This window comes from Rhinolophus hipposideros (assembly GCF_964194185.1).
Source record: "Rhinolophus hipposideros genome assembly, chromosome: 7".
In the NCBI taxonomy this organism is placed as follows: domain Eukaryota; kingdom Metazoa; phylum Chordata; class Mammalia; order Chiroptera; family Rhinolophidae; genus Rhinolophus; species Rhinolophus hipposideros.
The window spans coordinates 79,231,935-79,258,076 of NC_138053.1; the positions used below are offsets into that span (position 1 = coordinate 79,231,935).

Genomic DNA, 26,142 nt, shown 5'->3' on the forward strand with positions numbered 1-26,142 from the left:
TATACACACTAGAGCACCACTGATCATTCTAGCCTCCAAAAGATTTTGTTCAGCCCCTTTTGAATTTACTCCTTTAACAAATATTTGTTAAATGTCTACTATGTACAATGAATACAATGTTGAACAAGACAAGCAAGGTCTCTACTATCTTGGAACATATTCTAATAGAAGGAAACAAACAATAAAATATAGACAAATAAATATGAAATGTCTGATAATGAAAAATGTTAGGGTGAAAATAAAATAGCTGGGTGGATTGGGAATGGCTAGGGAGGATGACTTATTTAGATTGTGTGATCGAGAAAGCCTTCTGTGAGGAGATCATAGCAGAGTTCTGGATGATTAGAGTGCAAATATTTGACGAAAGAACATTCCAGACAGAAGGAACAGTAAAATACCAAGGTCCCTGTGGAAGCACAAATTTAACATATGGGAGAAACAAAAGAAGGTCTGAAGGCTGGAGGAGCGTAGGCAAGGGTGAGAGAAGAATGATGTGAGGTCATGTAAGTGGCAAGGGCCAACTCTTGTACCGACCTGTAGACAAGAATAAAAGGTTTGGATATTATCTCAAGGGTGACTTTGACACATTCCCTTTCCAAGGTCCATTCTCCTATAATAATTTCTTGGGGTTTTTTTCCCCCTTTATTTCTTTCTTATTCCCTTCCTTCCTACAATGGAGTTTATATCAAGTTCTCCTTTCTTTCCAGACACACAGGAGAATTATATTTCTCTACACCTTCACAGGTAGGCAGTGCCATAAGACTAGTACTGACCAACAGAATGTGAATAGAAGTGACATGGGTCACTTCAAGGTCAATGTCTGTCTTTGTCAATGAAAGACCTGCAATTCTCTCTTCTTCTATTGTAGCAACTGAGATGACATGCCCCAGTTCCCAGGTGGTAAAATGGTAGAGACTCTGTTAGACTACATCCTTAAAGGACTAAGTAAAACAGAGCACCCACTGACCCACACTACTTATAATTGGCGCAAGAAACAAAACTTTTGTATGTATTTTAAACCACAGAGATTTGGGGGTTGTTTGTTGCCAGTCAGCCCAAATCATTCTTTTACAACCCCTGCTGGTGGTTCCCGTAATATAAATTAAATCACCATTCTTTCTGATCTTCAGTTTCTCTGAACAGATCCCTATGCTCTCCACTTCTGCTCCTACCTTTAGTCATCAGGAGGTACAAAATGTTGTCACCACTTGTTAATAAATCATGATATTAACATTTCTAAAGCCCAGGTTTCCTTGTTCAGAGAAGGGAATGAAGCTCGTCCTTTAAGTTTGGTGAGGAGAAGAGATATCTTGTTCACAAGCTGCTGCCATCCAGATGTTGGGAAGAATTTCATAAGGGAAAGTAGAGCATAGAGACGCCAACTCCATTTTCATACTGAAGACAGTACATAGCACCCGTGGGGGAAATAGTGTTGCTTATCTTTCGTATTTTCCCTCTCAAAGCCATCCATAAAGACACACATTTAATTTTCACTAACTCCCTCGAGGTTTATTACATTGTACTTATTTAGAAAGCTCCTATCAGTAAAGAAAATCTTCTCCATCTATGTTACATGACAGCTTGATGCTTCTGCCAGGGGCATATTGTAAATGGAAATTCCAAGCAACACAAATAAACTTGGAAAGACTTAATTTCTTTCAAATGTCCTTCTTGGCTCACACCACTTTATCCAGGCACAGCATTCTTTAAGCTATTTCCAATTCTTCTGATCAAACAAGCTGCACTAATATTATCTAGGGATTTTGGTTCCCTCCAAGAGATCAGCTTTAGCAAACCATCCGTTAAAGCTCCTGGATTCCTCGTACTTAGTGAGGCTCACACATCATACGGTATACATTTTTACCCTCAGAAGCATGTCCTAGCATCTTATTGGAGCAACTTGCCTTAATCACACATGATCCTTTCAAAGACATTTTCTTATTTTAAAAACTCAAAATCTCATTTTGTGGCAGAGTTGTTCAAAAAGTTCTGCATTCATGAGGTAGACATAAAACAAGGGTGCCTTCTTTTCTTCCCCTTCTACTTTGCGTTTCATGTCCTAAGACTAAAGTGTATTAACAGGACAATGGGTAACCAACAAACATACATATTAAATGCTTCAGGTAAATCCAGCTTAGAACCACCCAAGAACCACTCACAAGTATTAAGTGCATAAGGGTATTCTAATGTACCCAATTAACCGTGTGTTTACAGGAAAAGCTCAGAATCATAAAGGGTCTCCTTCTCTATCTTAACTAGAACAAACCATCAATCATCTCGGTTTGTGAGAGTGGTAACAATGGAACCAAGACCAGAGTCCTGATCTCTGAGCCAGTTAAATTTCCTGGGTTCCATGGCCAAGAAACAGGAATCCTGAGCCCTCCTTAACCATGGGAAAGGCTGTGTTTGTTGAGCACATACTTTGTGTACAGCATACACTGCATCCTTGAGTGACTAAGTAATGCAAAAGCACCCACTTACCCACGGACATATAATGGCTGCAAGAAACAAAACTTTTGTGTTTGGGACTAAAAGCAAGCGTGCAAAGGCATTTTGCACACTTGCTTTTGGCCCCAAAGTTAGACTTGAGAGACTGAGTAGGTGAAATAAATGTATAATAATAACTGAATAAATCTCTCAAAACCACCCCTTTCTTGTTGAGAGCATCCTATATATTTTCATAGAAAGATCACCCATTGAATCTTCAGACCTCAGTAGAGCAGCTTTTGTTTTTCACATGTAGCAGATAAGAAAAACTGAAGCCCAGAATCATGAGATGACCTATGTAGCTGAGATCCTGTAGTTCAGTGTTAGAACCTTAACCCAAATTCTGAACTTCTTCCTTTCATATTTGTTACTTCTCAAAGCCTTGAAGGGAAGGAGGGCCAGAGTTAATACCTAAAAAGGCATTATTTGACTATCAGAGGTAGCAAATGCAGTGTAAAGACTGCTTCTTAGTCAATCCCAATCATTGAGAACTAATTAGGTTTTGATGAGGTCATGAGGCTGGGTGTCCCGTGGTGGGATTGATGTTCTTGTGAGAAGAGATACCCAAGAGCTCTCTCTTTGCCATGTGAGAGCTGGTCAAGCTTAGGACACAGTGGGAGGGCAACCACCTGCGATCCAGGAAGAAAACTCTCCCCAGAAACCAATAATGCTGGCACCTTGATATTGGGCTTCCCAAACTTCCGAACTGTGGGCAATAACTTTCTGTTGTCTAAGTCACTTAGTCTGTAGTATTTTTTTCATGGAAACCTGAGCAGACTAATACAAATATTAACTCAAAATATTTCAAAGACCTAAATATAAGTGCTAAAACTATACATTTTTTAGAAAAAACATAGGGGTAAATCTTCATGATCTTGGATTTGGCCATGGTTTCTTATATATAAAACAGTGAACATATATGAAGAAAGAAAAAAGATAAATAGAGCATCAAAATTAAGAACTTTTGTGCACCAAAGGACACTATCCCTTTGTTACCACTCTCACAAACTGAGATGATTGATGGTTTGTTCTAGTTAAGATAGAGAAGGAGACCCTTTATGATTCTGAGACTTTTCCTGTAAGCTAATTTCCTATGGCTAATTGGGTACATTAGAATACCCTTATGCACTTAATACTTGTGAGTGGTTCTTGGTTCTTGTGAGTAGTTCTTCAAATACTTGTGAGTGGTTCTTCAAAAAAGTAAAAAGGACAACCCACAGAATGAGAAAACATACTTGTAACTCATATATTTGGTAAGGGTCAGGTATCCAGAATATATAAAGTATGAATTCCCTAAATAGAATCCTGCATAATTTTCCCACATATATCATCCTCCCAATACATCATCTACCATTTCTAGTTTTAGCTTCTTTAAAGTGGAAATATGAGTGCAGATTTCTTCTGTATTTTTATAGTCTTTTCCAGTCTTTTGCAAGTTGTCTTGCCCATAATGATTTAATAGCATCTGTCTTACAAGCTCATCTTCATCAGGTTTTTTTTAAAAGTATTCCATTTAGTAATTCTCTCTTCACCCTGCTGTTCATGAATTTATAGAACATTTAACATATAATGTTAATATCATTTACAGCCGACCTAAGAAGTCTGCTTGGGGGGCATAAGCTCCTCTGGTAAGAGGAGTTGCATGTGCACAAGAGCGCAGCCTGCCAGTCTTGAGCATTCACAAGCTTTGCGTCATCTGCCTCCCCGAGGGGATGGGAAGAAGCAGAAGCGAATGCAGTGACACGATACGAGGAGGGGAGCTGGGTAACAGAGCATCGACTACGTTTATATAGACATAAACATGTAGTTTTAATTGCTGATGAGTATTTGAAAACATTTCAAATATTTCTTTTTTAAAGATTTTATTGGGGAAGGGGAACAGGACTTTATTGGGGAACAGTGTGTACTTCCAGGACTTTTTTCCAACTCAAGTTGTTGTCCCCTCAATCTTAGTTGCAGGGGGCACTGCCCACCATCCCTTGCGGGACTCGAGGAATCCAGCTGGCAACCTTGTAGTTGAGAGAATGCACTCCAACCAACTGAGCCATCCGGGAGCTCAGCGGCAGCTCAGCTCAAGGTGCCATGTTCAATCTTAGTTGCAGGGGGCGCTGCCCACGATCCCTTGCGGGAGTCGAGGAGTTGAACCGGCAACCTTGTGGTTGAGAGCCCACTGGCCCATGTGGGAATCGAACCAGCAGCCTTCGGAGTTAGGAGCTCAGAGCTACAACCACCTGAGCCACCGGCCCGGCCCTATATAACCTTTTGATAGATGAAATCTACTTCCAAATGATGGAGGGAAGTCTCTTAAGCTGATACGATTTGGCACACTGGCATAACATGACTCACAGCCTCTACAACGTAAGTATTCATGGGACACAGTGGCCCCTGGCTACTTTGGGGGAGTCTGAAGAACCAACAGGTTGGGGAGATAAGAGACAAATTTCACCTGCATGAAGGAGGCAGGTTCTGTGGCTCGGGGCAGAAGGATATACATTTTGAGCTGGAGAGAAGCAGCAGGGATCAGTTTGGTGAGTCAAGTTGCCCAGTCTCAGTAGCAAACACTTGGTGCTTAATGGACTGCAGAGGCTGTTTTCTGTGTTGTTTGGAAAGAGGAATGTCTGTGGTTCGAGAAGGGAAGATCTAAGAAGCCTTTTAGTGGCTTCAGCAGATGCTACATCCAGGGACCACAGTCCTCTCAGGATTTACCTTGTCTGAAATGATACAGGTTTCCCAGACCCTGTCTTCTCTCAGATGCAAATTGGCAAGGCTGTTTCTCCCTTTCTGAGAAAGAGAGAGAAACATTCTCAGTCATTCTCAAAGGAAAAGCCATACAGTGGGGGGGGGGGGAATTGAGTGCTGGAATAGGGTTACCACTGGGCACTCAAAGCTTTCTACTAAGAATGTGTAGCTATGTGGATGCTACCATCTATCAGACCTAAATATCCACTGGTGTAATATACTTTACTTACTATTTTATTATAAATATTTATCTTCTCCCACTTCTAGAAAGATGGAGTAAAGCAAATATATAGTTGCCTTTTTCCCCTTCAGTCATCTACTACAGAAATATAAAGGCTCAGCTTTGAAATTGAATAAAATGTACTCAAGCTAAACTCAAGCAAGTGTTAATTGTCATGGCCCTAAATGTCATCCTTTTTCCTTTTATGGAAGAGAAAACTGAAAAATGAAATGTTGAGGATCACGATACCATGGCAGAACTGGAACTGGAATATGGATTTCTTGCCTTACCACTATGCTATATGTTTTCTACTCCCAGCGTTTTTATTTTATTCCTAAATCAGGAAAAAAATCATTAAATTCCAAATGCATGAGCTTAGGGGTCCACGAGCCTCCAGAAATTACCAGCAAAATGTCATGTATTTAGGTGCATTTTTCTGAAAAATTCTCAGAGGAGTAAAATATTCTGCAAACTATGTATATTATGGGGGGGAGGATCTAATATTTCTAGCTGATCACTTCGCTCCTCTCCTCCTACCACATCTTTGAATGTAAATTTATACGTGAGTTATTTTCCTTCATAGGAGCTTCCAAGAACTGAGATGTGAATTGGGATATATATTTGGTCACATTTAGCATCTAAAATTCAGGAAACTTCTAATGAGTTTGGAAAAATATTTCCGTGCTCGTATAAAACACAGGGCATTATAAATCTCAGGGGGAAAATAGGGAATTATATCACTCTCTTGATCCCATTATATAGGGATTTTGCATTAAGAATAACTTCTATCTATGAGAAGCAGATGCTATTTAACTTCTTCATTCATGCCCCATCTGCAAGTAACCACTACACAACCAGAGGTGTGTCACTTCATACTCAGGAAAAGAAACTTTTTAGCCATCTCCTTAAGCAAGAAACACCACCCTAAATGATATTCAAGAAGCAGTTTGGTGTTATGCAAAGATTACTAGGATTGGGTCTGAAAACTTGGTCCAAGGCTCAGCAAACTTGTCCAGTCTCAGCTCTGCCACTTACTTGCTGTATAACTTTAGACTTGTTACTTAACATTTATGGATTTCAATTTTCTCACCTGTAAAATAAGAAAAAAAGCAGTATTTGACTTGTTGCTATGTAGTGTTGTTTTATGGTTGATATATCTATTATAGGCTGAATCATGTCCCCCTCCCACCCAAAATTCATATGTTGAATGCCTACTCCCACTACCTCAAAATGTGACTATATTTGTAGAGAGGGCCTTTAAAAGGTGATTAAGTTAAACTGTGGCCATTAGGGTGGGCAGTAAACCAGACTGACTGGGTCCTTATAAGAAAAGGAAATTTGAACAAGCAAGAGACACCAGGGAGGCTCATACAGAGAAGAAACACCACATGGGGACACAGCAAGAAGGTAACTATTTACAAGCCAAGGAGAGAGGCCTTGGGAGAAACCAAACCTTCCAAAACCTTGATCTTGGAGATTTTGCCACTAGAACTATGAGAAAATAAATTTCTCCTGTTTAAGCCACACAGTGTGTGGTATTTTGTTATGGCAGCCCTAGCAAACTAATACGATGTCAAAACCCTCTGTTAAAACTGTTAGATACTAAAGATGTATAAGAAACTATTTGGGGTTCTTTTGTAACAATCTTTTATTTTAATTACATCTATTCATTCTTTTTTTAAATTAGTTTCAGGTGTACAAAACAATGTACTAGTTAGACATTTACACCTTTCACAAAGTGATAATCCCCTTCTCCTCTGACATCGTATATGGCTGTTACAATTCCACTGACTATTCCCTATGCTGTACTCTACATCCTGTGATCATATATATATTAAATTATAGTTGACATTCATTATTATTCAGCTTCAGCTTCAAGTGTACAGCGCAGTGGTCAGGCATCTACACCATCCCTGAAGTGATCTCCCTAATGAGACAAGTGTCCATTAGATACACTACAAAATCTTTACAACATTATTGATTATATTCCCCAAACTATCTTTCATATCCCATGGCAATCTTGTGGTTACCAATTTGTGCTATAAGAAACTACTTTTAACACAAGGGTAGATTTTATCTACGCTTGGAGAATGGTTTCAAGTTATTTAGACGCTCTTTTCCTTCCCCCATGATTAATTCTTTCCAACTTCTAGAAAGTAATTTTTTGATACTCTTCTAAAATTTAAAACCCAGCTAAATATCAGAGTCGGAAGTAATTTTTTAATCATTGCTCTAACCCATTACTTTGAAGAAGGGAAACTGAGTCCCAAATTAGCCATCTCTGTAAAATAGAGTACTAGAGGACGACCGAGTGCCTTTGTCACAGGGGACAGCCTGGGGAATACCAGTAGAGCACTTAGCACAATGCCTAGTTGGTAGCAGTGCTCCATGTAACGTAGCTCCTTACCACCGAGAAAGAGTGAATACCTTGGTCTGGTCTGGGTCATATTGCTAATTATTGGTAAATCCACTTTCCAGCAATCCTTTTGGATATGGAAACTCTCCGATTACCCCAAAATCTAAGTCCAGTATATTTTCCCAATAGTGATAAATCTGATCTAAGTTTAGACTAAACTTATTAGGAGCCTGGTATGTTCTTCAGGGGGAATTCTTCAATGGAACTACTAAGAACTCGGGGAGCTGAATGGTGCAGACCTGCTCACAGAGCTTCCGCTTGGTCCTTGGTCTCAGTCAAAGCCAGACTAAACTATTGAACCTACAAGTTAACAGTCCCCACCCACCTCTACCCCCACCCCCGACCCCTTCCCCTGAAATAAAAGCAGAAGCACAAAAGCAGTGCAGTGAGGGCTGGCTGACCCACCAGGTCATTTCACGGGATGTCACCAGTGTAACGATCAGTAGCCTGGATTCGATGTGAACCAGTCACCACCCTCCCCCCAGCCTGCTCCACTCCTAATCCTTAAAGAAAAAAATAGACCCTGAGTTTCCCTTTGACCTTTGTCCTTGGCTATCTACATGGATTCTCTCCAGCTGTGTCGAATCATTGCTTTCTACCTTTTATCTTTGCTTTCACAGCATTTCCTTTGCTAGTAAAACAGGCAGATGCCCAGACTCAAAACATTTCCCAATTTGCAGTCTGGATTTCAGTGGAGTACTCTTTCATGTTACGCTTTGAAGGCTATAGTAAAGATTGCTTGGGGACAGTTACCTGCCAGCTATTAACCATTGCCTCTGGTCTGACCTGAATTCACAGAGGGTATGGTCACACGACAACTTAATCAATGAGCCCCTTTGGCTTTAGGGCGGCAGGGGCCAAAAGCTCCATCAAAGGAGCCTATGTGCTTTCAGCAACTCAGAAGATTCCAGTTGTTTTCAGCAAGCCTGAGAGGTTAAAATAAACAAATATGAAAATGCCAGATTACCCTCTCATTTCTTCTCATACCTGGTGCCAACCAGGGCCAGTGCCGGACAGGCTGCCCCCAAAAAGACTGCGGTGGTGCCCGAGAGGCCAAGCCACGCGACCAGAGCTGTCACTGCACTAAGTGCCTGCCTTTCTCTCCTCGCCCCACACTCCATTTCTAAAAATGCATGAAATGCCCATTGCTGTATAATTACCAAATAAATAAAAGGCCCTCCAACCCCTCTCTCCTGGCACAAATTTCACCCAGTTGGAGGCTGCAGTTGGCAGCCTTTGGGTACATGAACACTTTCAGCAGTGTTTGAACACAAAGCCTTGTGCAGAAAAGCCCAGCAATTGTTTGTGTTTGCAACTGTCATTGGTTAGGATTTTCCTGTCCCCGTAGCAGCACGTCCTGGATTGTGAGTGAGCTCTCCATGATGGCATTACAAGGCAAATACGTGTCCTCTCTGTATGCCCTCAGCCTTTGCAGTTCTTTTTCAAAAGATCATAAACATGTTTGGCTGCCAGATTGCTCACAGAAAAGAGGCTGCTCACTGAGGGATTGTTCAAGCTGAGAGTCCTCCTTATGGAGCAGACTTGCCCAGCAGTTTGGGTCACTCTTTCAGAGATATAGATATTCTGAACTGGAGTGGAACTAAAAGAATTTTTAAGTGTTTATTGGCTATAGTTTTAAATGCCAGCATACAGTCTTTAGACTCTGAGTTCAAGAGGACTGTGTGACCCTTTTGCCTATGATTAGAAGAAAATTTGTATAAAACATTTGCAAATGTCTGTCCACCTGGTACACAGATGTTGAATTTGCCATGAGTGTGAATTGGGTTTGTTATGTGAAGGCATGTGTACATACCCATGAGGGTGGGAGGTAGTTAAAACCGTAACTTAGGGAAAATATTACAAATGAGGCTCTGCTGATTATTCTGTCAGAAGTCCAGTGATTTCCTCACTGCCCAACGGCCACCTCTCAGTCCTCAATCTCCTCATGAAATGCATGATACCACTGATCACCTTCCCCCTCTTCCATGAAACTCTCTTTTACAAAAATATATAAAACACTATACCATCACGACTCTCTGATCTCTCTGGGCCCTCTCCCCCTTGTCTTCATTCTCATTTGCTCACTGAACAACAGAATTCCCCACTCGGTCTGGTTATGTTCTCTTTCTTCTGTTGTCTCTCTTGGGGGGCTCTATTCCCTCCCAAGACTGCAAAGACTACCACTCTGTGAACGATTCCCAAGTATACATCTCTGGCCCTGCCTCTGCTCTCAAACCTTATTTCTTTCTCAGCTCAACTTAGATATCATAGTGGTACCTCAGACTTAGCTTGTGCGCAATAGAATTTAACATGTCCACTCAACTCCTCACCTAACCCCAACTTCCTGACTTGCCCCTGCCCTTTCATTCCTTATTTGTGTTTGGATCATGAAGGTCTGTCCAACCACCCAAACTTCAAACCCCAGAATCATCTTTGGTTCTCTCTCCCGTTGCTCCCTCAGATGGAATAGTTAATGAATCTGTCCGTCTGATGCCCTAAATTTCTTGTGTAACTTTTCCTTCTCCATGTCCTCTGCCACTACATTGGTCAAGCTTTTATTATTCTCACAAAGAATATTACTAATCTCTCTGAGAATTTCATGGCTCTCTTCCCCCATCTTCCATTCCAACCTATGCATTGCACTCAGATTAGTCATCGCACAACACAGTTTTTATATTACTCCACACCCCAAAAATCAGTGGCCCTACTGATGATACAATAAAGTCCAAACTCCTTAGCCTAAAATTAAGATGACTCCAGGATCTGGCCACTGGCCATCCTATAATTCAGCCAAATGGAACTTTCCAAAATTCCCCATAAATATTTCCCATTAACATTTATGTCTTTGTTCATGAGGTCCCCACCTTCTGTAATTCCCCACCCATCTACTGGTATTCAAATTTACAGACTATTTGAGACGACATAAAAACCATCTTCTCCATGCATGTATTTTAGCTGTCTCCTTCTTCTAGCCCAGCACAACACAGAGATTACTTACCTGGATTGTCAGTAGTTTATCTGTAGCTTCTTATGGCATGTTCTACCCAAGACCCAAACAGGCACATGAATCTAATCTTCCTATCAAGACTAAATATCCATTTAGAGTAGGGTTCACATCTTATTATTATAGGCTGAATGTTTGTGTCTCACCCCCCCCCCAAAAAAAAGTTTATATTTTAAAACCCTAAAACCCCCAATGTCATGGTTTTGGAAATGGAGACTTTGGGAGATAATTAGGGTTAGATGAGATCATGAGGGTGGGGTCCTTGTGATAGGATTAGTGCCCTTATAAGAAGAGATAGCAGCGAGCTAGTGCGCTCTCACTTCTCTCTCTTTCTCCCTCCCTGTCTCCCTCCTTCTTTCTCTCATGTCTCCCTACCTCCCACCTTGTCTCTCCTCACCCCATGAATGTGTACAAAGTAGAGGACATATGGGCACACAGCAAGAGAGCAGCCATCTGCAAGCCAGGGAAAGAGCCCTTACCAGAACCCAGCCATTCTGGAGCCCTGATCTTGGACTACCAGCCTTCAGAATTATGAAAAAATAAATGTGTTATTCAAACCATCATTTATATATACATATATGTGTGTATATATATACATATATACACACATATATGTATATGTATATATATACATATATATTCAAACTATCATATATATACACACACATATATATGTATATATATGTATATATGTATATGTATGTGTATGTGTATATATATATGTGTGTGTGTGTGTATATATATATGTTATGGCAGCCCAAGAATACTAAGATATTCATTGTACATCCCCATTGTTTCATGAGTATCTGGCACATCATAGGAATTCCTAAATATTTGTCAATTAAAACAATGAATTTATGTATGGAACACATGTCCAAAATTGTCTTTGATCAAATAAAGCTAGTGTGCTCTCTGATGTCCCACTGGGTTTGCCACTCAAGCTGCTCCGCATTCTGACTTCTCTCTACTGATAGTGCCACGCCACTGCCTGGCTTAACCTCAGCGCAACCCCTGCAAGTTCATCCTTCCTTATAAACCAGAGATGGTAGACTGTCAGCCCAGAGGCCAGATGTTGCCCACTATTACTTCTTCTTTGCCTAACATCGTAATGTGTTTTCCAATTTTGACTTAGTTGACAGTATTTAAAAATGGGGAGATTTCATGTGAAAATATGGATTTGAGGGTGGCCCCTCAGTGACAGCTGGCTGCCATTCTACATAGTGTTTGTCTTCTAGCCACAGCTAGTTTATGTTACTTGCTTGGCCCCTGTATAATTATTTGAATTTGACAACCATGTTCTACATCTTTTCCCATTCTCCCCTCAGCTCTGTAACTAAATACTTGTTTTTCTCTATTTCTAATTTTGCCTTTCTTACACCTGTAAGAATTCACCAACTACCAGAGCCTGAAATTGCCTCTGTCCTCTCTTTGTATTACTATAGCTCAGTAGAATTAGCATAAGTCTTCCAGAAATTAGATCAGCGTTGTACTCTCTCAATTTTCTCATTTCTTCAGTAGGTAAAGTAAGGGTCCAGAAACGTGGCCAGTGGTATTCTCACAAATGGTGATTGGCAGTACTGGCATTCCAGCCCAAGTCCTATGATTTCAGGTTTTGTCCTTTTTCTTAATGGTGAGTTCTTGTTTTGCCGGTTTATGCTGTCTTCTGCACTGCAATCCAACTTAATTCAGCAAACATGTATTGAGTACTGAATATGTTAAAGGAACACACTGCTCTCTGACCTGGTGTCATTAAACATTCTCATTCTAATTATTGAGAATTCTCATTCTTTGACTGGATACCTACCCATAGAGTGAAGATAGTACAGATAAATTCTCTCCTTTACTTGATGCGTAATGAACATCTACTTTGTTTAAGCACCATGCTATATCCTACACATACAGTGGTAAATAAACCCAATATTTCCTTGCCCTCATCGGACTTCAAATATATTTGCCTTTAAATGCATGTTCTGTTTTTCCAAGAAATTACAAATTCCTATAAGTTAGGAGCTGAGTCTTAATTCTCTTTGAATTATGCAATGGACTGGATTATTCTTTAGGCGCTTACTTTTTGTTATTGATGACAAGTGTCCTCAGTTACCTCCAGGTGGAAGCTGTGGTTGTCCCTTCCTTCTCTGATCCCCTCCAAAGCCTCCCTCTGATGACTAGCCACTCGGGTTCTTATAGAACCAGGGTTCCCAATCCTAAGAACAAGAATAGGTCGTTCCAGCCTCATGTGCACGTAACAGGTGCAGTCCTCCAGGGTCCTGTACTCAGACTGGCCCTGTGCCTGGCTTTATGCTCTGCTGCTACCATCTTGAAATTCTTTAACAGTCTACCAATTTCATGGCCTGTCCTGATAACATTGTTGGAGATGTCAGCTGATACAACGTTAATGTCAACACCACAAGGCTCATCTTCAGTGTATCTTTAGTCCTGCTCAAATGCAGAAAAACAGTGGGACATAGTTTGAAAGATTTGTCCATATTTAAAGCTATGGATATTCCTTGGTGACTCACAGAGTGCGATGTTTTAAAGACCCAGGAGAAACAAGGATGGCACTAAGATAATGATGTCATTTTTGTTCATCTAGAGTACTAGCATCGTTAAGTTCAGTATGACAATGGTTCCCACACCAGCAGCATAAGCATCTCCTGGGAACTTGTTAGGCACACAAACTCTTGGGCCCTATCCCAGACTTAGTGAATAAGAGATTCTAAAGGTGGGACCGAGTTATCTGTGTTTTAACAATCCCTTCAGATGATTCTGGTGTAGACTGAAAATAGGCAATACTGGGTTGTGCATTGTCAAGAGCACAATCAGTCTCCTGCTACCTTCTACTGTTTGTCAACCAGGTAGGGATTATTCAGGACAGACCCATTGAAAGACAGCTGGGAGATGTGGGCTTAGAGAACTTTGCTTTAATGAATTTGTATGCATACAGGGGAAAACAGCAGAAGTGATTGGGCGATGGGCTTGTTTATCCAGCTCCTTTGAAGTCAGAGCCAATAATGAAGAAAGCTTTGGTGGCTAAAACTTGACATCTGAGCAAAATAGAGAAGCCTTCTTTTAATTGCTCCCTCACACACATTTTGCAGAAAACACCATAGAGTCCTTTTGCTAAGGCCACTTTGCAAATGAGAAAAATCAAGGCCCAGAGAGATTAACTAACTTGCCAGAGGTCACGCAATTTTTCCCGTGGCATTCACTAAGAGAGAAAGGTTTATTAAGGTAAAAGTCAGAGTCACCTTGCTCACAGTTTGGTGCCGCCCTTCATGGCTATGCCCTTAGGAAAGCAGCCACCCTATCCAGAAGCTCCATTAATTGCATTGCCATTGAGCATTCGTTTTTCTCTGGTTTTAGGTAGTATGATCTCAGAACACATACATATTTATAAAGAGACAGCCTTCACATTCTCCTCTACTTTTGAATGTTCAGTTTTTCCTTTGCAGTTGAACATCTTACCTCAGGAAGACAAGACGATGGCCAGGATGTGTAGTTGATGACCAACTCTCACCTTTTGGGAGGAAGATGAGCCCTGCTTGTAGGTGGCCGAGCTCAGCTCCAAGCTGCCTCTCTCCACACCTGGTTCTCATTTGTAACACCGAAAGTATTTCATGCTTATTAAGCATCATCTGGACCCAATTTTTAAGCCACAAGTTTGGCTTGGTGTGTTTTTAATAAGCGGTTACAACGGAGTCCACCTTTTCAGTGTGGTGATGTCTCTTAAACCCCGCTATTGGCATCTTGGAGACTTAGATTAATGTGGCTGTTTGTTATAGGAGGTTAAAAACATGAAGAACATGAATCCTGAAATTTCTGACTTTATTCTGCCTAGATATGACATTTATTTTCAACACATGTATTTGAAGAAAAGGATAATCATGTTTAAAGGAAATTGTGTAATGGTCTTTACTTTTGTGTGGTTGTCCACATCTCCATTTTTCTTCCCCAATTTTGAATTGAAAGAATTCCTAGATTTTATGCAAAATTAGTTTTAGGGGGATAAAGTCAATAGAACTCTTGATCATTGCTCAATGATCTAGTTCTCCATGTTTTACAATTGGTATCGCTTAGTTTTTTGACAGCCAATGGTTCTTTATGTGGTATTTTGTCACTGCACTTGGCCAGCATAAGAGAGCAGAGTTAAGACATTCATCTTTTAAGAAGAGTGAGTCAGGAGTCTGTTAGTTCCAAGTTAAATATAATTGTAAAGTCACAAGTTTTAAAAAGGATATGTAACTGATAGTTAAATTTTAACAGGATTTTCCAGGTTTCTTTATAATGCATTTTTAAATGCCTGTTGCCTAGTATTAAACACTCATAACCATTCATGTATTGAGCAAGAATATTTTAATTCTAACATGTGAAATTTTTTGATGTTCGGTTAGTATCACAGGTTTGGGCCAGCGTGGCGCAAGTGTGAAGCCATCTCGATTCTCTTTCCTTAAATCAAAGGCCAACCTGGATTGGTGGAAATATTTACTTTTTCTTCTAAAATAACTGTAATGGATATTTCCAAGTTCTCCTACCCTCAGAAGAAACAACCTCCATATAAATGACCAATAACTGAGTCTAAATTCTCTTCCTGTGTGATTTCAAAAGCTTAGTCCTCTTCATGAGTATTTCAATAAGCTCTAAAACATGCTTATATGTTTCACAGGTCTGTCCTACTTTATTCCACCCTATTGTTCTGATTTAATGGTCCAGTGCCACTCTAAGCTACAAGAGGTCAAAGTCCTTTTCTACCTCTTTACTACTGTATCCTCAATGCCTAGAAAAAAAGTGTCAGGCACATAATAGATAGTAGATTAACCTCTTGGGTAATGGACTGAATGAGCGGTTAAATGAATTGAGTGACTGCTTTAGAAACAGCTATCATGGTGATCTATTCTCAAAATTCAAAATTTAGATTTTATATGAGAATAAGAAAAAAGTAGGGAAATTACATGAATGGTAATCTAAATTTATATATTATTCCTAGGGACTGTCTCTAAATTAATATTACCATTCAGTAACGATACATTAATTGAATTTATTATTAGATTATATGCTCTAATTATCATTGCAGTAATTCCTGTAGATAGGGGATTTGTTTCTTCAGTGTTTATGAATTGCTGTGTGATATTTTGTTCATAGCTAATCTCTTAATATATTTTCTCATGGGCAAAATCCAAAGTGTGTTTTCCTTTCCCAATGGGTTGTGCAAATTAAAGGAGGAATGCAAGAGCTTTACACATGTTCAATAACATGTTTATATTTTTGTTCCTTTTGAAAGTCTTACTTAATGGCTAAAAGAGATCACAAAGAAATTGTCTTTTTTACGTCTGTCTATCTTTTTACATTTCAAAATTCCAAATTAGCAAATCAAGAAGACCAAAAAAGATTATTGCTATTATCTTTCTTTGTGATAGATTCCTCTATCAGTACTGTCAATAATTACCCTACAGTATGTGTCAAGCCCTTGAATCTTTTTATAAAATATGTTTCTGCTAGTCTCAACTTTACACTTCTAGATATTGGCATTCAAGGTATTTCTTATCTCTGGAGTATATACATATTTTCAAAACTGTTTTTTCTTTTAATATTCACCAGACCTTTCAGGGTGATTTTAATCCTAGTAAGAAATGAAATTGTCCTCTTTTGGGAAGGATTCTGATTTTATATGTTGGCTCTTGTAAATTCTGCTCTCTTCTGTATCTACTGGATCTTTAGGGGAAATCCTAATCTTTGTGTACAATTAAGTTCTCGAACTCACACTAGAAAAAAATGCTACATAACTCATTGCTAACTATCACTATGGTCACCTTTGAAATATTCCCCTTGGGAAGCTATGCACCAATGCCAGCACCTAGTCCACCTTTCGAAGCAATTTTGGAACTCTTTCTCTGGAATGGCCATCAGAGCTGTAGTCATATTACCCTTGATGTCCTGAATGTAATCAGAATGTCTTCCTTTCAATATTTCCTTTTTCTTCGGGTAAAGAAAAAAGTCTTTCAGAAAAAGCAGAGAACCCTATGATTTCACTGATATGTGGTATATAAACCAAAAAGAACAAGACAAACAAATGAGAAACAAAAACTCATAGACACAGACAATAATTTAGTGGTAACCAGAGGGTAAGGGGGTGGGGGGTGGGTGATGAGGGTAAAGGGGATCAAATATATGGTGATGGAAGGAGAACTGACTCTGGGTGGTGAACACACAATGGGATTTATAGACGATGTAATACAGAATTGTACACCTGAAATCTATGTAAATTTACTAACAATTGTCACCCCAATAAATTTAATAATAATAAAAAAAATGTCTTTGGGGCCAGATCAGATGAGTAGGGAGGGTGTTCCAATACAGTTGTTTACTGGCTCAAAACTCCCTCAAAGACAGTGCCGTGTGAGCTGGTGCATTGTCGTGATGCAAGAGCCATAAATTGTTGGCGAAAAGTTCAGGTCGTCTAATTTTTCATACAGCCTTTTCAGCACTTCCAAATAGTGAACTTGGTTAACTGTTTGTCCAGTTGATACAAATCCATAATGAATAATCCCTCTGATATCAAAAAAAGCTAGCAATAGTGTTGCAACAAGTTCACGAACTTAATTGTCAGATCCCATGTTTCACATGTTAGTGGCCAAAATAGAACATGGTGAGTCAGCTCACAATACCCAAATACCTAAAAAGAATTAGATTTGCAATAAGGCACTGGAAAAGTATATTAAAGTATATTAAAATATCTTCTCAAGTAGAATGATGACTTCCTGTATTCCCACTCAAGACTCAACTTTTTTTTTTTACTGACCCTTCTTGGTGTCTTACATTCTTACAAGCACACAGTGCTTTTCCATATATTGTCTCATTTGACTGCAGTACAGTTCTGTAAATTATAATGACAACATACCATAATGGTTAGGGGCATAGGGTTTGCAGTAAAACTGAGGTTTTACCTCTGATTAGTTTTGTGAATTTGAGCAAATTACTTAACCTCTCTGAGCTCAGGTTTTTCATTGTAAATAAATAAGAATAATACTATTTATCCCATATAATTATTAAGTTGGGTAGAGGAAGTGAATGGATCACAGGGGCTACATCTGTTGAAGATGAGGTTCAGTTATTACCTACATGTAAATTTGTTCAATATGTGCTTTGGCTTCAAACAGTGTGGCTTTTTCACTCCAGTATGTTTTAGAACTTTATGCATGTTGATATAAAGAGCTTGCTCTCTTGCCTTTTAAACAGCCATATAAATATTTCAGAATATAATAGTGCTCCCATTTGGTTTTGTTTATGTTTATGTTTTTGCTTTTGCTTTTATTTTTGGCCATTCCCCTATGGATAGTCATTTAGGTTGCTGCTAACATTTTAGCTATTACAACAATAATGCCATGAACCTCTTATGCATATTCCCTTGCAAATCTGTGCTAGCATTTAATAGGGTAAGTGCCAACAGATGAATTTCTTAGCGTAAGGTGTACACATTTTTAGATTTAATAGATAAACTGATCTCCAGAAAGGCCCTTCACAATGCATTTCACCTCATATTTAACATGTCAAATATCAGACAATTATCAAAAATCTTATTTACGAAAAGCCACAGCTAACATCATACTCAATGGTGAAAGACTGAAAGCTTTCCCTCTAAAAGAGCAAGGTAAAGATGCTTTCAGTCAACAGAATATTGGAAGTCCTAGCCAGAGCAATTAGGTAACAAAAAGAAATAAAAGGCATCCAAGTGGGGAAGAAAGAAGTAAAACTATCCCTGTTCGCAGATGACATAAAACCCTAAAGATTCCACACAAAAAACCTTAAAAATTGTATACACAAAAAATAAATTAGTAAACAAATTTGTCAAAGTTTAAGGATGCAAAATCAGCACACACACAAAAAAAGAAAAAATAGTTGCATTTCTATACTTTAACAATTAATAATCCAAAAAGAAAAATTTGAAAACAATTCCACTTATGATAGCACCAAAAAGAATAAAATACTTAGGAATAAACCTAACCAAGAAGGTAAAAGACTTATATACTACTATACAAAACATTACTGAAAGAAATTAAAGAAGACACAAATAAATGGAAAGACTTATTTGGAAAATTTAATATTATTAAGATGTCCATACTACCCAAAGTGATTTACAGATTCAGTGCAATCTGTAAAATTGCACTATCAAATTTCCAATGTCATTTTTTGCAGAAATAGAAAAATTCATCCTAAAATTCATATGGGATCTCAAGGGAGCTAGAAAAGTCAAAACAATTTTGAAAAAGAAAAGCTAAGTTCCTAATTTCAAAACATATTACAAAGGTACAGTAATCAAAGCAGTGTGATACTGGCATAAAAACAGACAGATAGATAAATAGAATAGACTGCAGAGCCCAGAAATAAACCCTCCCACATGTGGTCAAATGATCTTCAACCAGGGTGCCAAGACCACTCAATGGGAAAAGGACAGTCTCTTCAACAAATGGTATTGGGAAAACTAAGTATCCACATGCAAAAGGGTGAAGTTAGACCTTTATCTTAATCCATATACAAAAATTTACTCAAAACAATAAGACCTACATATAAGATCTAAAATTACAAAATTTTTAGAAAAAAATATAGAGGGAAATCTTCATGACATTGGAGTTGGCAGTGATTTCTTAGATATGACCAAAAAAAAGCACAGGCAACAAAAGCAAAACTAGACTAATGGAACTACATCAAACTTAAAAATTTTTGCATCAAAGAACACAATTAACAGAGGGAAAAGTCAACCTATGGAATGGGAGAAAATATTTGCAAATCGTATATTTGATAGCCTGTTAGTATCCAGAATACAGAAAGAACTCCTGCAGCTCAACAACCAAAGATCAAATAACCCAATTTAAAAATGGCAATATGGCTCTTCCCCTAAGCGGCCTGAGGTGACCTCTAAAAATGGTTTGCTAAACACTTGACCCAGAGAGAACCCCACAAAATCATGTAAATCAAGAGGTTCAAATCTTCATGTTCACTGAAGGAACACTTCTGAAACTGCCCAGGCCATCAAGGGTATGCATATCCGAAAAGCCACCAAGTATCTAAAGGATGTCACGTTACAAAAGCAATGTGTACCATTCCGTCGTTACAATGGTAGAATTGGTAGGTGTGCCCATGTCAGCCATTGGGGTTGGACACAGGGTCAGTGGCCCAAAAAGAGTGCAGAATTTTTGCTGTGCATGCTTAAAGATGCAGAGAGTAATGCTGAACTTAAGGGTTTAGATGTAGATTCTCTGGTCATTGAGCAGAGCCAAATGAACAAAAGCTCCCCAGACGCGGGACAGGATTTACAGAGCTCACGGGTGGATTAACCCACACACAAGCTCTCCCTGCCACACTGAGATGGTCCTATCTGAAAACGAGCAGATTGCTCCTAAACCAGAACAGGAGGTTGCACGGAAGAAAAAGGTCTCCCAGAAGAAACTGAAGAAACAAAAGCTTATGGCCCCAGAGTAAATTCAGCATCAAATAAATGCTAATTAGAGTTAAAAGAAAAAATGGCTATGTGATTCCACTTATATGAAATACTTCCAGTAGTCCAAATCATAGAGACAAAAAGTAAAACGTTGGTTGTCAGGAGCTGGGGGGAGGAGGGAATGAGCAGTTATTATTTAATGGGTCCAGAGTTTCAGTTTTGCAAGATTAAAAGAGTTCTAAAGATAGAAGGCAGTGATGGTAACACAACAATAAGAATGTACACTTTAAAATGGTTAAGACAGTAATTTTTATGTTAGGTATATTTTATCACAATAAAAAAAACTAAGGGAGAATTGTGCAAAGGTCTTGAATAGACATTTCCCCACAGAAGTTACACAGATGACCAATAAGCTCATGAAAAAAATTTAAAAGATGCTCAGTTTGTCAAGTAGCATTAAAAACGTTGATAGGGGATTTTGACTGGGATCTCACTGATTTTATTGATTAACTTGAGGAAAACCGACCCCTTTACAATATTGAATGGTTCCATCCACAAACATGGTATATGTTCAGATCTTCTTTCATGGTCTTCGATAAACTTCTATAGTTTTTTTCTGTAAAGTCATGCGCACCTATTAGACGTACTTCTAGGCACTTTCAAGTTGTTGCTATTATGACTTAGATCTTTATTATGTTTTTAATTGACTATTGCTGGTGCATAGTGTTTCTTATGTGTTTCATTTCTTTTCTGGCTAACTCAGTCTATTTTCATATTGGTTCTAATAGTTTGTTCATTGATTATCTTGGGTTTTCCAGATGGATGATAATATCAAAGTGCTCACAAGACTGCCATCAAGGTGTCAGCCAGGCTGCATTCTCCTCTGGAGACTCAAGTCAAGAAGAATCGCATCTCACTCAGGTTGGCAGAATTCATTTCTTTGTGGATGTGGGACTGAGGGCAGAGCTTCCTGTGTGGGCTGTCAGGTGAAGGACTCTCCACTCATCAAGTCTGCCTGCATTCCTGTGGGTTATCCACAGCACCTCGCCAAGTGGGCTTTTCTAACGTGGCCACTCACTTCATCAGGCCAGCAGCAGGAACGTCTAAATAGAGTCTGCGGGTAAGACGGAGTCATGTGTAATGTAACATAGTTATGGGAGTGATGACCATTAATTTTTTGCTGTATTCTATGAGAATTACAGGTCCTGCGCACAATCCAGGGGAGGGAATTACACAAAGGCATGAACACCAAACGTCAGGGATATTATAAAGGGAACCGCCTTAGACTGTCCCTAGCATAGCCTGTATATGATATCAAATTAATAGAATGTGTTAAGATTGCCTACTTAGGCTGCTATTTAGATAATATTTTGTAACTGTGTATTATGTGTGTTTAAAGATAATGTGTAGTTAAGTTTGAAATTCTATATTCAATTATCAGATCATGGTTATTCAAATCCTCTCTATCCTTACTTATCTTGTTTGCTTGATCTATGAGTTTCTGAGAGGTTTTATAAAGGTGCCTAATTATTATTGTGAGTTTAAAAAATTATTATTGTAGTCCTTTTTTTCTTGATAAATACTTAGAAGTTATGTGGTTAGTTATGTTGTTTGGGAGGGTTCTATCTCCATGGTGGGTTATTCCTTTTATCTGAACTCTCTCTTTTAATACTCTTAGTCTATGTGTTGGCTTTTGCCTGGTGTTGATATTACCATGCTTTTTTATTCCTTTTTGTTAAAAGAAAATATGGGTGTATTAATTTATTAATAATTAGATTTTAGTTCTTTTTTTTCCTAAAACCAAATCTTTATTCTCTAGTTTGAAAAGGAGGATAAGTGATTGTCTTTTTAAGATTTTAATTGTTTTTCATCAAAGATATATTTTCATGATTTAAAAAGCCAAATGTTTCCACAACACACTTATGAAGATATTCAGTCCCTCCTACTTTCCCAACACACTCACTATTTTATGGTCCGTAACCCCTTTCAATTACTTATCATTCAATAGCATACTCATAATGCTACTTCTTTACTTTTCTGTTTTAGTTATAAAAATGAAAATATTTCTACACACACACCCCTCATCCTCACCACTTGGACACACTCTTACTTCCTTTTCCCTTAATAGAGCTAAATCATACTATTGATTAAATCAATTTTTAGTGTTTACATTATTCTGACAATGTAAATGCTACTTAGAATTATATATTATACTATAATGAGCTTTTCTTATTTGGACTGCTTTTGATTTTTCCTGGAGTTAATAATTGCCTTGTATTTCCACCTACTCATTATTTATCACCAAACTCTCCCGCAATTTGATAAATCCCTCTGGATGCACTTATAACCTTTTACTCCATTTTCCTTCTTGAAAATTTCTTTCCCAGAGCCTCTGGCGTACTCTAATCTGGGCTTGTTGAGCTTTCAGCGTGTCACAAGGCTATCCTCATAAATGACTTCTTGGTGTGTCACTCCCTTCCCCATCCGTGGGACTACTTTCCCTTCTCTCTTGTTTAGGTGTCCCATTCCCTACATCACAATCTTCCTCTTTCTTCCTTATTCCCACATTTTAATGGAACCGTGTCTTCCACTTCTTTACAAAAGGTGAATAAGTAGTAAATTTTTTGAATCCTTGCGTGTCTGAGAAAGTTGAAAGGGCACTGTGCAAGACAGGATGTTAGTAAGAATTCTGGACTTGAGTCAGAAGCCTTGTTCTCTTGTACTCACCATCTCTTGGGCAAACCACAGAACTCTCTGGGTGTAGATTTTTCTTTCTGAAATGGATAATAATCGAGCTGTGCCTGCTCAGAGAGTGCATGGGAAGGGGCTTTGTATGGTGAAAGGTATGTACAAAGAGCATGTGCTAGAACCTACTCATGTTGGCCAATTGTTAAACTACTAATACCTTGAAATCGACCATGGTGGGAATATTTATACTGTGGAAATTGGCAACTGTTACTGAGACTTTTTTTTCCTCTTTTTTGAGAAGAACTGTTTATGAGCACACCATTTCCGCACTTACGGAAATGATTATCACAACTGCTTTTATTGCTGTGCCCTCCTTGGCATTGCCTAATGTACAGCTCAGTTGTAGCATTGATCACATTGTAACACTTTTATATAACAGACCATGAACTCCTTGAGACATGAGACTGTGTTGTGCATGGATATGTCTCCCCTGCACTCTACTTCCCTAGTACCTAACAAATCGACTGGTACTTAGTTAATATTTAATTCCGTATTTGTTGAATAAGTGGCAATAAATGTTTATTTGTTTTTATGAGTTGGAGACAAGAATAAGGAGAGGAGACTTGAGGAAAGGGGTTAGGAAAGGCGTAGCACATGAAATATATTTTGAGAAGAGTACTCTGAATAGATGTCCTTAATGGGGAGTTTTCTATGAGCCAGCCATCGTTCTAGGTGCTATATAGATATGATCTTATATAATCTCCATGATAACTTATGAGGTAATTGTTATTATCATTTCACCAATGAGAAAGATGTCTGGAGTTAAGTAACGTGCCCTCCATCACCCAGGCTGTGGTTCAAATCTAATGAATGCCTGTGTTTCTTAACCATATGCCTCACTGGAGAGTAGCAAACCACAATATCTATGAAAATATAGATTTTTAAAAACTTGAGTGAAACAAATCCATTTAAATTAAGGCAGAGTGGTGAGGACTGTAGCAAACTCAAGAGCCCAGTCCCTACCTAAAGGGAATAATAGCTTTATGACATGAGGAAATGTGCCTATTGAAGGTAGAACTTTGGATTTTTTGTTTCATGAGAAGCTGAGAATCTAAACTTTCGCTTCCTGAATTTCAAATGTTAGTAACTAGTTCTAATTAAAAATTTTAAAGACTCTTGGGATAAAACATCTGTAAACAGACTATCAGTTTGGAAACTTTAATATACTGCCTCCCCCCAAATAAGTTTTGAGCAGCCAGGGGGCAGCATGAGGGTGTAAAGTGCCATTGGAGGACAAAAGGGATAAATTGAAAAGCAAGTCTCGTCCACTTCACAGTTTGGTCCAGAGTGCAGACGCAGGCAGCAAGGAAGTCCAGCTATCACGCTGCACAGCAAGAGCCCACAGAGGCTGGAGGAGGATGACGTAAGGTCCCGCTGTCGGTGCACATTCCGGCTTCTCCAGGCATCCCTGGGGAGGGCACATTCCTAGTGGTCAAGCAGCAGAGCTGTTGATTTAAAAGATTCTTAGAATATTCTGTGCAATACCCCAATAGGTTTTTCTTGCCTTAGACACAATATATCTAGACCATTCCTTAGACTGTGGGACCTCCGTAAAAGTGAGTGGGAAGTGTCATGACTCCAGGCCCCTAAGCAGGATTTCCTGGGCCTGGAAGCTCCTTTCCCCATTGATTTCTTTTTCCCTTCCCAGGGAAGGGTACTGGTCACACCACCAAGTCACAAGCTAATTCTCCACTTTCCCATAAATTTTAGCTTCTGCAGAAAATTGGAGATTGACTATCGCCATGTAGTGAATCTGCAATTTCTTTTTCAATGAGCTTTTAGAATAGTTGCAAAGTTACTTACAATTTCCTCTTGAAAATATAAGTAGCCGATCCATAAGTCCATCCTTTCTTGAATGCAACTGGCTCTCTGAGATTGTTTAGGGAATTTGGGTTAAAGACCGAATGAGAGATGATGAGGACTGCAAAGAGAAGTTTTCGACAGGTCCAGGTATGAGAAAAGAACCACCTGACTCAGAGATTAGACTGCCAGTTGTGAAAGGAAAGATTAGGCCTGGATGTGATCAACTGCTTCTCTCAGTGGGGGACCAGTTATCAAAGCCCACTTACATAAGCTGCAGGCATGTGTATTTGAAAAAAGGTTCTCTGCTATTTCTGGTATCTTATGTCCCCCCTCCCCACCCCCCCAAACCTCCCATCCTTCCTCCCCACCCTCACCCCCCAACCCTGCCGGAAAGCCCAACTGAGAATCCCTGTGGTAAAAGACAAGAGAGATGAAAATGTCATCATGGGGTAGCAGGGCTGTGGATTGGCCAAGCTGGATTCAAACTGACGAGTGAAATGGCTCCTAGGAAAAATGTGAAACATCCTTACTGTTTACTACGACCTCGCTGTGATTCGGTTGTGTCCTTATAGTTCCTAGGCAGATGACAACTAGATACAGTGCTTTACAAAGCAATACTCTTATTGTTCCCCTACAGCACAAGGCTCCTCAGAGACGGTGCCCTAGGGCTGTAACCCTAATTTCTTTTTAACATTCACAACCAACCCAATAGTGCTCACAGATAAAGACCCCAAAGACATTGTGCTACTTTCTCAGGGAAAAAGAAGAATTGAGGCTATGCTAAGTTCCGCTGCAGAACAGAGCACAGAATAATACACTCCATTATGCATTTATCCCCTCTGCTGTGGGCATGTTCCCTAGGAATAGTCCCAACATGCACACGCTCTCCTCCTCCATTAGTACTCCTCCCATGCCCTCTCCATCCCACCTTCCTGTTCCAGTGCCGTCCAGACAATGACCAGCAGAGGCTGTGTCCCCACCGCCTCTGTGCACCCCCTGACCCCTCTGGCTGGCAGCAGCACCAGCACTCTCATTTATGACTCTCATTTGTGGATTCCCCTATTCTTGGCCTTAGCCACATTCTCTTATTTAATCCTCACACCCGTCTTAGGAAGCAAGACTGCTCTCATTTTACAAATGAGCAAATTGAGGCTGAGAAGTTAAGGGAGTACTTTATCCGGAATTACAATTTGTTCAGAATGCAAATCCAAGTCAAGTAAGACCCCAAAGCCTCCCTCTTTCCATCAACTTGCGCTGGAGTATCTGCACAGCCAGCCCCTTCCTTACACACC

General features: G+C 39.3%; 1 pseudogene across 1 annotated transcript; it reads left to right on the plus strand.

Moving 5' to 3' along the window:
* Positions 1-19,814: 19,814 nt before the first annotated feature.
* Positions 19,815-20,340, plus strand: LOC308499862 (large ribosomal subunit protein uL22-like; annotated as a pseudogene). Its single transcript has one exon. The product of its transcript is annotated as a large ribosomal subunit protein uL22-like (transcript).
* The last annotated feature ends 5,802 nt before the right edge of the window (positions 20,341-26,142 follow it).